General features: G+C 48.0%; 1 protein-coding gene across 13 annotated transcripts in view; it reads left to right on the top strand.

The window, feature by feature from the left end:
* The window catches only part of LOC119448894 (beta-1,4-N-acetylgalactosaminyltransferase bre-4), a 174,617-nt gene that overhangs the window by 35,447 nt on the left and 124,632 nt on the right, over positions 1–14,538 (top strand). The window contains exon 1 of one of the 13 annotated variants that reach the window (XM_049666075.1): positions 12,358–12,502. The exons of 10 other annotated variants lie outside the window; for them this stretch is intronic. The gene's annotated coding sequence lies outside the window, so the exon portion shown is untranslated. Of the gene's footprint in view, positions 1–12,357; positions 12,503–14,538 lie in introns of those variants that run through there. 2 more of the 13 variants (XM_049666076.1, XM_049666078.1) reach the window with 2 other exon arrangements.

Genomic DNA, 14,538 nt, shown 5'->3' with positions numbered 1-14,538 from the left:
ACCCACTAGACGGAGTCCGTTAATGCTCCCATCGTCGTTGTCGTCTGCCTAGAGCAAACGCGTCAATATTATTCTTTAGTAAATAAACAGGTCAGTCATAGTAACGCATAGGCCTGATCGAGTGCGTATGCCTTACAGTATGTATTATTCCTCTACAACCAGTAGTACAAGTTAGTAGTGCAAGTGAGTAAAAGTTAATTACGGCTTTTTAAAAATAGTGTTTATTCAAGTACTCGGAATAATTGTAAAACCATTATTCGTCGACATAGTCCCTTAGGACAAAATAAAGTTTCTTGTCTGTCTGTCTGTCTGTCGTCACACCTCCCAGTGTCCTGGTGGAGAGAGAATAAAACATTTATTATTGAAAATTAATAGCCGTTTTGTAGTCGGACCTTCTAGTCCGGAAGACCATTGGCTTTTGCCGCCATCCGGGCTCGGTTCACCAGGGCTTGTTGGTATTCTGGGTCCGAGCTGGACAGGGCCACCTCCCACTCGACTGTCGTCGGATTATGATTGGCCGATATTTGCGGATTGTGTTGGCACGCCCAGACCATGTGGTATAACGTGGCCCTCTGGGGACAGAATTTGCATTTCGGATTGTATGTCATAGAATCTATCTTTGATAATACATAAGGATTTGGAAAGGACAATGTTTGTAAGCGTCTCCATGCTACCTGCGTTGCCTTATCTAATTTGGGATCAGGCGGGGGTAAAGTGCGTCTACTCAGCCGGAGGTGTTGTAGGATCTCAGAATATGAAAGAAGGGGCTGAGGATCGTCCTGGTCAGCGAGAAGTTGTGCTGTGGAGGAATTGGCGGAGCCCCACTGTAAAAGTTCTTGGGCGGAGGCATGAGCAAGCTCATTGCCTCAAACTCCCGCGTGCCCTGGTACCCACAGCACCTGTTTCCACTGACCCTCTTGACGATTGGCCGCAGCCTGTTGCAGTATTGAGTGTGCGAGGTGGCCGACTTGACCTCTTCGAAATTGCGATGCGCTGCCTGGGAATCCGTGAGGACAAACGTGGCTCTTGGATTACGCATGGCTAAGGCTATACCGGCCTCCTCCATGGCTGTGATTTAAAAAAGAAATTCTCGGGTTTTGCTAGCCAGAACCACGATATGATTGCGAGGCACGCCGTAGTGGGGGACCGCGGAGTAGTTTTTACCAACTGGGGTTTTTTAACGTGCACCCAATGCACGGTACATAGGCGTTTTTGCATTTCACCCATTTTTACATTCCTCCCTAATGGCCGTTTTGCATCTCGCAGTGGCCGGGTTTTGATCTGGGTCTAGCATCGCAAAACCATATTCACAACACCACGGCGGGTGCATGTTAAGAGAACTGCGTCATGAAACGTTGTGGGTAATTATGGGATTTGCAAATAATTGCCATATACTCGTTTCCCGACTACTTAAATGAGGTACGAGTAGAGAAAGTGCTAAGAAAGTTTGCTTGGTGTATTCGGAGTAGTCAATGAGTAGTTTAGTGTAAATCTGGGGGAAATAGGAGGCATATTACGGGTGTAGTGTAGATATAGCTTAAATGTTTGGAAAAAACGCGGTTATTGCTGTAATTCACTTATACAGTTAAGCACTCTAACGGTTGATAAGCAAGTTTTAGAAACTGCGCAGATTAGCAGAATTTTTGCGCACCTGTCCTGGGAGAAACACTAAATCTGGCTTCAAATTCAGACTTGGGGAAAATGCGGGACACTTTATTACTGTTCGGCTAGCCATATTTAAAATGTGTGGCTTTAATGCCAGATTTTAAATGTGCGGCTAAAATGTGCGGCCAGATTTAAAATATGGCATGTAAATTAACTTTCTCATCACACCGGTAGAAGGCTTTGTAAAACGGTATAAACCATGTTTTCTTTGGTCCTAAACGAATCAAATGCTTCTCCACAGCTGCATTAAGTACAAATGAATGGACACTATGTTGTGGGGGCGGTACGGGCAATGCATTTGAGCTTTTAACTACGGGCATTTGAAAATCGCTACAATCACTCCTCCGAAATGAAAGTTTTGGTGGATCTTGGACTGTTATTTGTCAAGGTCAGACAAAACTGCTGCGGTTTTTTTTTTTCTACAGTCGAAAGGAAATGTAACAAAGGACACTCATGGGGTAATTTAATCACTTATCGCGCCGAATATCACTAGCCTTTTGTGCTAACGACCATTGCCGGCTGACGTAAGGTAAGAAAATGGAACCTGGCATTGCCCGTCTCGAATGCCTACGTGCAGGCTTCCTGTAATAACACATCTCGCTCTATAATGATATTTTTTTTCGAGCAGACACCAAAAAGAAAAAAATCAGGCAAGTTTTCACTCGGTCGCGCGTGCTCTGGAGGTGCCACTCTTTACAGGGAAAGCATCACGACTTCTCTGAAGATGAATTTGATTCCATGATTTAGAGCCCGGTCCTAATACAACAACTCCAGGCTGTCCAGAAGGCCCACGACCCGGCGGCGAGGCTAGGCCTCCCCGTGCCTACGTGGGAGCGGCCCGCGATCCTCCCCCTATCGACCCTTTTCGCGGAGCAGTTTGCTCTAGAGGAACGAGATGGCGCTTTCGGCAGCGCGCCATACGTTGCCTCAGCGAACGCGCACGAATGCGAAACCATTACTGCTTCAACCCTGCTACTGTGCGATCAGCTGTCGAAAATGCAACAGGGTGTGCGCTAATGCACTGTGCCCAATTCATACTGCAAAATGTGTAACGATAAAGGGAAGACGTGTGCGGTAGTTCGCTGCAAACATAGTGATTCACATATTAATGAATGGAATCAACCTGTGTCGCAGCTGCTGCATAAGGACTGCCTGTGTTGCCGCCCTTCGCGATGCGCGGCTTTCCTCAAGAATAAAAAAAGATAAGTCATCCGCCTGCGCTGTATAGCTAATCTCCGAAGAAAGGACTTCAACTCCGGAACGTCGGCACTTGGGAGTGAGTACCGCTCGTTACAAAATGAAGTATTGCCACTTACTGGAATAGTAAGTTTCCCGCACGTTATCTACACACATCCACCCTTAATCGCACGAAAACTTACGCCCACCCTATCGCCAACGTGTGAGTGAATAGGCGCACACTTGAATCAATGTGCCTGAGCATGAGTGACGGCGGCTACACCGACAAGACACGAATGTTGGAAGCTGACTGTTTCGTGACGGTCCACAGGGTAAGCGAGGGACTTGCGATAATACGTCTTTGCTACGAGCTACCACAAAGTACAGAATATTAAAATCCCAAGCTTTATCCGCAGCAAGAACAGATTTATCGCAGCAGAGCACACCCGCGAGTGATTACGCTGAAAGTAAACAATCAGATAGTGGCCGCACCGAAGAACAGTTAATGATCATCCGCCTGCGCTATATAGCTAATCTGCGAAGAAAGGACTTCAACTCCGGAACGTCGGCACTTGGGAGTGAGTACGGCTCGTTACAAAATGAAGTAGTGCCACTTACTGGCATAGTATGTTTCCCGCACGTTATCTACACACATCCACCCTTACTCGCACGAAAACTTACGCCCACCCTATCGCCAACGTGTGAGTCATATTTCTGACTCAGTAAACTGAGTCACATGACAAGCCGCTGGTTGAAAATGTTTGCCAAATAAAGAACGCAGAGCACACTGATCCCGATTTAATTCATAAGCGGAAAGCTTGGACAGCTTAGAATACATTTCTAGCACCGCTTTTACTACAAGCACCGTATATAGGCTGCTCACGCCGTATGGACAAGGCGTAATGAGCTCTGAAAGCACTTACATGTCCTCTAAAGCTGTGGCCAAAGCTTCGTGTCGTGCACGCAGGCACCGTCTACGATACGCGTCGAAACGTAGGTTTGCTGCGCCGCGCCGGCGTCACGCGCTTGCATTGTAAACGTGGAGGCAACGGAGGCGGCTGAGGCAAGCAATGGACGCGTCACCACGTGATCAAACATGGCAGCGCCCACGGGAGTGCCGCGAAAAGGGTAAATAAAACGGGGGCGGATTCTTTCAGGACCTCAATAAAGTTCTTTATCTATCTATCTATCTATCTATCTATCTGTCTATCTATCCATTTATCTATCTATCTATCGATCTATCCGGGCTCAGCGCGCCGCGGAGAAAAGAGAGGCAGGGGTCGGGAAGGCAGGGAGCTGGCGAGGAGGAACGCACGCGGTCTCCTCCTCCTTCTCCTCCGGGTTGCCATGGCTACCACGGCTACGTACCACAAATTACGGCTGGCATAAACAGCTTCGCTGTTAAAAATGAACCGTCGGCGTCTTGAAAATTGATGAGCTCAAAATTTCTTCAGCAACCAAGTTATTATTCCCGCCCAGCGCATCTGCTCGAGGAGTGCGAACTGCTTTATCAAAGTACATATGCGTCGGAATAAATAACAGAGTGCGCGGTCTTCGCCTTCTACGAACGTATATGCCAGTGCCAGACGTCACGGACTTGTTGGTGAGAGAACCTCGCCGCCGCTGTCGGAGCGCATAGCTGCGCCGATGAGCTGCCATTTCTCTTTTGTTTGTTTCACCACAACTGTTTCGTCAATGTCGTCCCATTCATAACACAGTCTCGTCCGCCGGCCCCTAGCAACATAGCCGCGGGGACGTTTTCTAGTGGCGTGCCGCGGGGAGTCATCCTCCCGCAGCGACGTGCTACCGGCGCCCTTGTCTGTATTGTCGCCCTTGGTGTAGGATCCCCTTGATTCCTGCGCCGGACGGGGACCGGGTGTTTCTGCAGTGTTACGCGTCGTCGGAAACAAAAAGCCCTTCCACTGGGGTGGAGATGGAAGACCAGCGAAGCTGTACTATGGTGGGAACTATGTATTTGCAATTATGACTATTAGATGTGATGGTCTAATTGGTTATTTGAACTATTAAAGAATTAGAAATATTATGATCTGGTGGTTTTAATTTATTTTGTGACCACAGGGACCATGGCCTTATGGTCCCTATGGTACACCGCCATTGAGTGTACACCAAAGGTTGGCACGTTTTTCATAAACACGTCACCAACGCCGCGCGCGTTCGGTGCGAACGCGGGAAAAACGCCGCCGCCGTCGACAACAGTTCTGCGCGTTGCTGGTGCTGCTACATGCCTTGCCCCTCCCCCGGTATAGGGTAGCCAACCGGTGATAATCTCTGGTTAACCTCGCTGTCTTTCCTTTACCTTTTTTATCTCTCTCTTCTCAGACTGAAACATTAAAAGTGCGAAGCAAAAAATGCTCGAGCCAATGAGAGTTTTTTCCTACATGTTGAAACGACAATCGGCGACTGAGCCTTGACAGCTTCGCTGTAAAACTTACCGTGGTTGAACGCAGTTAAATCAAGTTTTTTGAGCGATAGCCCGGTGCACGGTTTTGCTTGCTTTGGGAAAGGACACAGATGCTGCTCGGCGCGGGGCCAGCAACGCATCTACAAGTGCACCACAAGAGAACACAGACGCTGCTCAGCGCGGCAGCAGCAGCGTGCGAATTGACCTTCATGCTGCGTCTCACTTTAACGCGAACTAAGCGTCGAAAGCACTGTGAATACGAAGCTACCACCACTCCACGCACTTTGTACACATCGCAGATCGCTTTGAAGATCAGGCCCGCGCGACCGCGCAGTCTGTCCACACCACAGATTGCTTTAAAAATATGGGGGCCAACGCGTACGCATCAGCCGCCGTTAGTGGCAGGCTAAGTCCCAGTTTGACCTCGGCTGAGCTTGAAGATGGGATTTACAGAACCAGGCGTTTTCTGTGCTTGTACCTGGAATAGTAGAGGAATCGCTCAAATAAACAATTTCCACTAACTAAGTGCAGTACTACGTTCTCTTGCGTGCGTAGCGCTCGGTAGCACCCTTTCGCGGCGTCCGCGCGCGCGCAGCGGTGCGCTGGGGAACGGGAGGCGGCGGCTGACGCGGCTTTGTGTCTCGCTAAGCTCGAACCCGCGGTGGTTGGTACTCCTGTGATTTACTAGACCACCATAATGTTGGCAATAACATCGGGCGCGAGCCAAGGGTGCTTCCGTAAGTTTAGTCTATTGGCACTCATTGAAATCGAGTTGCTCCAATTTGTGAATACCACCTGGTACCAACGAGATTTCGTTCATTTTAAAGATTTAATCGCAGTCTGAAGAGTGTCTTTGTGGCATTTTTTTCTGTCAGATATATTGAACCGGATTAGCAATAACGACAAAATAAGACAGGAACGCCACACTCGGAAATTGTCATATAGTGCGTATCAGTCTTTGTAATCATTTCATATGAAGCCAGTACTCAACCCTCGAAACCAAGACGGCCGTATTTTAAGAGGTAAAGATCTGCAAAAAAAAAATGCCACGCACGCTCCAACGATCTCCTAAGTAAACTCGTTCTTACCACCAATCATGCGTTTGGTAAATGAAAGAAATGTTGTAGTGCTCTTCGTATAGATGGCTCGCCTACACGCTCGCCCCTGTTCCAACGCGTCCCCGTTAGAAGCTCATCCCTGATGTTGTAAACGCAATTGTGTCGTTGCCTGCGTTTTCCGGCTTCCCATCCGGCACAAGCTCTCGCCTGCATTCTATCGGCGCCTCGGTAAGGCCAAACCAAAACGCGATCGCTTTCCCGCGAGAAATTGCTGCGGGTGTTTTGTGCCGCTTGTCGATGCATGCACCCGTGGCGTTAAGGTTTCAGTATCGTACGAGACGTCGTGTGTTCGAATGCTGCCGTCGGACAATTTTAATGCTGTTTATTTAATTATTTGCAGACAGTAGCTATTCAATATGATGAGCCGACGAAGTCAGGAAGTCGTTTGAAGCCAGAAAGATGAAGTCTAGGCAAGCATATGTACTTAACCGTCCCTCCCATGCTGGCTGGCAAAATATCGCGTCGGAGGTTCGTGCTCCCACATGTTGGTGGCGGTAGGCGTACAGAACTTTGTGTAATCCCAGAAATGCACCTATTCAAGCCTACATGGCGCTACGAGTTTTCCGGGGCACGAAGAGGAAGGACGCACGGAAGAGAGCAGAAAATCAACACGGGCACCTAGCCGAACATAGCTACGCATTAACACCGCACGTCGTATTTTTGCGAGACGCATGTTTATTAGGTATCTTGATACAGCAATATTGTCTTTTCTGGTTGAAACGAACCTTCTATTTGAAACAAAAGCGCAGCATGGGAGCAGTATTACATCCGCCCTTAAACAGGGTGAATGTAATGAATCTAACCTAATGATTGTAAAACAGAAACTTTTAATGAAACTAGAATATGTTGAACCCTCCTTTCGTTGGGTTGTCTGTATTGCAAGAAAAGAAGAGAAAAACAAGAAAAAAAGGAGACAGGCACAAATTCGCGTTTGTACGCTGACGTTAACAAGGAATGCGATGAGCGCCTGTCAAGGCATGTTTCTTTCGTCTTGTGACGTCAATCGCCTCTCTGATTTTTTCAGGTTACCCTTTTGCAAATAGTTTCGAAATGCAGCGGCAGCTGCTTCTGGCGAAAGACGCCATGCTGCGATTTCCACGCGTCTACACCACTTGCCGCTCTGAGTAACGTAGAGGTCAGGATAGAATTCTTCTACTGCGATTGCTATATAATCAAAATTGCAATGACGTTACCCAGCTTATATTTCACTGCATACATCTTGCCTTGTCCTATGCCAAGTTTTTTTCTCACTGATTTCATGCTGCGGCCATTTTTTACTCCTTCCTCAATCTGTCAACACATTATATTTTCGAATATCACTTACTTCCTTCTGGTTGATCAGTTCTGGCAGTTCAGCGAAATCTGCCTCATCTCGTGATTTGGAGGCATTCATGCTTTTGCGTTTCGTTATTAGGTCCTTTATTATTTAGGAGAGTTTCCCGCTACCGTCATTCGAAGTAGTGATGAACAGGATACAGAGCCTCCTTCTATAACTTGTCATAAGTTAGAAGGGCCTTTCAAGATATGACACGGGGGAAAACAGCGGGAGAAGATGGACTAACAGTTGGTTTAATTAAAGATCGGGGAGATATCATGCTTAAACAGCTTGCGGCCCTTTATACGCAATGCCTCACAACTTCAAGTGTACCAGAGAGCTGGAAGAACGCCAACATTAAACTTATTCATAAGAAGGGAGACGTTAAATATTTGAAGAGATACAGGCCCATTAGCTTGCTTTCCATATTGCATAAAATATTCACCAGGATAATTTCCAATAGAGTCAGGGCAACAATTGACTTCAATCAACCAAGAGAACAGGCTGGCTTCAGGAAGAGATATTCTACAACGGATCACATTCATGTTATCAATCAGGTAGTCGATAATAGAGCACTGCACGGGTTCGGGCTTACCCGAAAGCCCGGGCCCGGCCCGGCCCGCGGGCCGGGCCGTGCCGGGTAGAGCAGTTTTTTCACGGGCTCGGGCACGGCGTGTGCTTTTTGACCCGGGCCCGGGCCGGGCTCAGGTTTTTTGACGCGGGCCCGGGCCGGGCTTGGGATTTCTGGTGGTGTGCATGTAACCTGCAGCGAGTTATTCTCGGGCGTCTCAACTCTGAAAAACATGTATTTTTCGGTCTCGGGCCTAGTTCGGGCCTGTTTCGAGCCGGGCTCGGGCCGGGCTCGGGCCTAAGGTAAAGGTGTGGCGGGTCGGGCCGGGCGGGTAACGTAGATTATTTCCGGGCCCGGGCCGGGCCCGGGTCTCGCCATAAAATTTTTGATCGGGCTCGGGCGGGCCGCCCAACGTAAAAACGGGCCCGGGCCGGGCTCGGGCTGAAAAAATCGGCCCGTGCAGTGCTCTAGTCGATAAATCTGCGGAGTAAAATTAACCTATCTACATGGCTTTCGTAGATTATGAAAAGGCCTTTGATTCATTCAGATGCAATCAGTCATAGATGCATTGCGTAATCAAGGAGTACAAGAGGCGTAGGTGAATATCTTGTGAAATATCTACAAAGATTCCACAGCTACCTTGCTTCCCCGCGAGAAAAGTAGAAAGTTACCTATCAAGAAAGGGGTCAGGCAAGCAGACACAATCTCTCCAGTGCTATTCACTGCATGTTTAGAAGCTGTATTCAAGCTATATATATTAGACTGGGAAGACTTAGGAGTGAGGATCAACGGTGAATATCTCAGCAACCTTCGGGTTATAGATGACATTGTCCTTTTCAGCACCACTGGGGACGAATTACAACAAATGATTGAGGACCTTGAACGAGAAAGTGTAATAGGTGGGTTGAAAATCAATTTGCGGAATACAGAGATAATGTTCAATAGCCTGGCAAGCGCACAGACATTCAGGATCGCCAGTCATCCTCAAGAGTTTGTACAGTAGTCCGTGTATCTAAATTTACAGACGAAGAAAGAACTTACAGTGACGTTTCACTTCGTGAACACAGGTGACGTGCAAAGGTATGGGTGCTGTAGCGCACATAAAGCTATGAGCCCGCGGTGCGCCTCGACGTCTAGACTTACCACATCGGAGATGATTTTGAAGATAGAGCTCGCGCGGCCGCACCATAAGCAGCAGCCGCCGGGGTAAAAGCCCTTTCCCCTCCCCTCCCGGTGGGAATAAGGTGCGCTTCGTCCCCGCTTTCCTCCCTTGTGCGCGCGAAATTAAACCGCCATCGTCGGCTCACCGTCGCACGCTTTCACTCGCATATACAGCGTACTGCGCGATCTCGAAACGAACCCGGTACGCCGATTTGACGCACAGCACCAGTAGGAACTGCGAGAGTAGGTCAACCCAGCGAGACCTGCGCCTACCCTCCTCCTCAAGCTTCGCGTTATTTTTTCTCCTTCCCCACTTGGCTCAACGCCACCTAGACTTTCGTCTGGTGCCATTGCTTGGCCGCGCGCTTGGCACACTCCTTCGTACTTTCTCCTGCGCGCGATTCTCTTCTCCACAGGCCCCGCACACTCTCAAGTTCAACAAATGCCCAACGAGGGCAAAAAAGTCGACCGCGCGGCGCTGCTAACAAACCAAGCATAATACGTCGTGAAAATTTGCCCCGGTGAGTGCCGTAGTCTCCCGCTAGAGGTGCCGTAGTAAGTGCAATTTCAATCTACAAACATTCTCCCACACTAATCGAAGTGTTTTTATTACATCATAAAGAGCACAATCTATTATTCCTAAGTATACATTGTACTCTTGGGCACTCAGTCTGCTTTTGTCATTATAAACGCAAAATAACGTTCAGCATCATCGACCACCCACGTGACCTCTAGCCTCGATTTAAATATTACCGGTATATTCGCGTGCACTGCAGGCACAGATTCATTGGTTCGTACAGTTAAGCTGGTTGCTTATTTTGTGCTAAAAGCAGCTTATTGCGCTGTGATACCTCGCGTTATCTAACTTAGGGTGAAATGACGTTTGCGAGCGGAGATTTAAGCCCGAAAGCTAGGTTTCGGTCGTCATCCATGCGGAACAGGTCTGCGTCAAAACGGGGGCTGGATTCTGTTGCTACTGAGGACGGCAATACTGGTGAGTCGTTTAACATTGCTGCTTGAATTGTTATGTAATATTCGTCTCGTTAATTCACAGGCGGAGACAAGTTATCGAACTAGATCCTGCGTTACATATGGGTAGTCAGGGCCCTCCTTTGCCGTTTCTGAAATAAACCTTTAGTTACGAGGCCGTCGTTACACAAAATCACGAAAGAGAGAGCGATATCGGAACACATGTCACATTTTTCATCTCGTTGTAGCTATAGTTATAGGCGACTGAGTAGCCTGGTCAGCATATCATTTTTTTTCGAGTCCACGGAAAACTGCTTTCGTCCACGGAACCGAATAACCCTTTGGTAAACTGAAGGTAAAGTACTGAATTTAATGTACTAAATAGTCGCATGCATGATAATTCACCCATATTTCATACTTGTTGCTTCCAAATGTTCTTGCTGTTCAGTTTGGTTTACCTTAGAGCATTTATTTTTGCAGTTGTGAAGCGGTGCATCACGTTCGTGCAGAAAAAGAATGCATCAGTTCTAATAGCTTTATGTGTTTCATACCTTTGATTGAGGACCATGTAAGCATGTATGCTGGCCTTTGTTGACGCCAAATCGCGGCTATGAATGCAAGCAGGCAGTGTGATTGCTGTCTAGCTTCTAGTGCATAAATGAGCGTAAAAATATTCTCATTTGGAATCCTAATAATACTAAAGGTGTTGACACGCATTGTAGTCAGGCAGACATCATTTTATGAACAGTAGCAATATTTATTTAACATGCTGCTTAACCACCCTAGAACGAACAGTGTACATTCGCATGTGCTCTGCAGTCACAAACCATTACAATATATGTCACAGCTTTTTGCAGTTCATATTGCCCAAATTGTATTTTTTTTTTCAATTTCTGATGCAGTAAAAATTTTTGTTCCGGAGATTCGGTAAAGAAGACGGCGCCAATGTTTAGCAACACACTACGCACATTAAAGAGAAGCTACTGCCTGCTACAAGGCCATCGTGTGGACGGTTGCCCTACTACAAGGTAAACAACACCGGGTTCAGAAATAAATATGCTTTATATATGCTGTATTGGCTTGCTAGTCTAGAGATACATTGTCATTTGTTGGTAGCAGATGATATGAATGTTTGTGCATATTAACGGTTCACCACAATTGATTCAAACATATAAGAAAACACTACATGGGTTTGGCTAATCTGTGCTGTATCTTAGGTATTATTTGTTCTGTCCCAAGAGAGACTACACCAAGCAAATTTTGGTCCTCCTCACAGGAGTCGCCATCTACAGCAACCGGAAGGGGGTGGAGCCAAATTTGCAAGGCTTTTACACAAGCGGATGCAGAAGTATTTTGATGAGATATCAAGTCTGCGGAGGACTGAATCAAGACTGATAAGAGCCTCAGCCATCATTCCACCAGCACGGATATTGACAGAGTCATCGAGGTACCTCAACAAAAGAAATTCTTTGTGTTCAGATGCACCTGCAAACTCTGAACAAGCATGGACGACGCTGGCCAAAACAGTTCCGTCAGTTAGCCCTTCCTTAATCAGCTTCCTGGCGTTGTCAAATTGAATTTGTGCCAAGTATAACTTTTTTTTCTATGAAAGCAAGCTTTTTCATTCCCCATTTTTGTTTGAGATCGTTCTTCTTACTTACCCAAACGTGAAGGTCAACAGATTCTTTGCTCATACTTAATACCCGTCCTTGTCTAGTAGCAAAATATATCTGTAGCAGTATTTTCTACGGTACGTGGCCATGTTCAATTCCTCTCCTGAAATAGCAAATGCGGCATCGGCATGTGTATTGCATTAACCTTTGCACCGTGTGCTATGTAGCATTTGACTTTTCTTAATGTTGTTGGCCTTAAAGGACTTGCAGAGCAGAGTGGCTTCTTTCTTGAATGCAAGCTTTCTCATTCCAATATTTATTTCCTAGTCTCATTCAGCATTGCTCTTCTGGCTCGATAGCCGGGGTTCTTGCGAATGCTACACTGAAGTGTTTGATTGCAGAATCACTGCTGTCGCACTTGGTCATGGTTGCTATGTTACGTTTCTCGGATGTCGGGGCCTGGTAAGTTGCACTGGGAAGCAGTCTCTCGAGGTAAGCACCTGCTCCTGCAGTCCGCACAGCCACATAGACTCCCTGTTTACACGTACAGGATTGGTACTGATGATTGGTGCTCCCCGTTCGTCCTTTCCTGCTGCAGCTGTAGGCGAAGTTTACTTGGAGCCTTCGTTGGCCGCGATTTGGCGACAACAGAGGCCAGCATACATGCTTACATGCTCCGAAGTGTACGAAGTTGATAGCCACATGGGTGGCAACGCCCACAAATGTGACGGCCGAAGGTAATGCCCAAGAAACTGACTCGTCCATATTGACACAAAGTGAGGCACCAAGTGTGAGCCCCGTATTAGCGGCCCCCAAAAGAAAAGACACGTGCATTCTGGAAAGGAGTTAGCGCTAAAATGCTGGGTAATCCATGTCGCTGTGTTGGCTTCGGCAGCAGGTGCCTGCGTCACCCGATTTCATCGCAATGCAAGTTGCTCATCTTCAACGGCGACTGTTTGCACTGCTGGTTGTCGCTCGTTACCAGACCACCATGTGCGACTAACACAAGCACTATGTCTGTAGTCAGACGGCTGAATTTGCCGTACGTCAGCGACACGTGTGCGTGAACGCTCATTATTGTCATGTGGATGTTCCCAAATGTGTACTGTATAGTCTGAGCGTTATGTTAGAGGTAGGCCGAAGTGATTTCATTGTAGTGTATCGTTTCAACGCTGACCCACTTGGTCATGGTTCCAGAGTTACATTTCTCGGATGTAGCGGCCGGGTCAGTTGCATTGAGCAACAGTCCCTCCAGGTAAGCGTCTGCTCATGCAGTCCGCACAGCGACACACACTCCCTGTTTACACGTACCGGGATTGGTGCTCCCCGTTCGTCCTTTCCTGCTGCAGCTGTGGGCATATTACGCGTGCGGCCTTTACAGGCCGGAATTTAGCGTGAACAAAGACCAGCAGCATACGTGCTTACCTGCTCCAAAGTGTATGAGGCCCAATGGTGCCTAGTGCTCGTGTGTGGCCGTATTGCACCGAGCCGCAGTTATCGGAGGCCCAAGCCGATGGAGATTGCCGCAGCTCTCCTTAGTAGTAATCGCAAGAGCTAGCAGCATCGCCGCGGGGACTATTCCCAGCGGCGTGTCGTGAGGAGCCATCCTTTCGCAGCGACCTGCTAGCGGCGCCCCCATCTGTATTGTCACCCTAAGCGGAGGATCCACTTGATTCCCGCGCCGGTCAGGAACCGGGCATTTGTGCAGTGTTAGGGTGTCGCCAAAGACAAAAACTTACCGTGGTTGAACGCGGTTAAACCAAGTGTGTCGAGCGATAGCACGGTTTTGCGTGCTTGGGGAAAGGACACAGATGCTCCTCGGTGCCGTCAGCAAATACCGCATGTGCAGTTGCACCACAAGACAACACACAGACGCTGCTCAGCGCGGCAGCAGCAGCGCACGAATTGACCTTCATGCTGCGTCTCACTTCAACGCGAACTAAGTGTCGAAAGCAGTGTCCATACGAAGCTACCACCACTCGACGCACTTTCTACACATCGCATGTCGCTTTGAAGATGCGCAGTCTCTCCACATCACAGATTGCTTTCAAAATATGGGGGCCAACGCGGCGTACGCATCAGCCGCCGTTAGTGGCAGGCTAAGTCGGCTGAGCTTGAAGGTCGGATTTACAGAACCAGGCGTTTTCTGGGTTTGTGCCTGGAGTAGTAGAGGAATCGCTCAAATAAACAATTTCCACTAACTAAGTGCAGTACTACGTTCTCTTGCGTGCGTAGCGCTCGGTAGAACCCTTTCGCGGCCTCAGCGCGTGCACAGTGGCGCGCGCGCTAGGAAACGGGAGGCGACGGCTGACGCGGCTTTGTGGCTCGCTAAGCTCAAACCCGCGGTGGTCGGTACTCCTGTGAGATACTAGACCACCACAATGTTGGAAATAAGAAAGAGCGAGTGCCATGGGTGTTTCCGTACGCTTAGTCTATTGGCACTCGTTGAAATCGAGTTGCTTCAATTTGTGAATACCACCTGGTACCAACGAGATTTCGTTCATTTTAAAGTGTGAATCACAGTCTGA

Source organism: Dermacentor silvarum, chromosome 4 (genome assembly GCF_013339745.2).
Source record: "Dermacentor silvarum isolate Dsil-2018 chromosome 4, BIME_Dsil_1.4, whole genome shotgun sequence".
Taxonomy (NCBI): Eukaryota; Metazoa; Arthropoda; class Arachnida; order Ixodida; family Ixodidae; genus Dermacentor; species Dermacentor silvarum.
The sequence above is the reverse complement of the archived record's forward strand: the minus strand, read 5'-3'. Positions and strand labels throughout refer to the sequence as shown.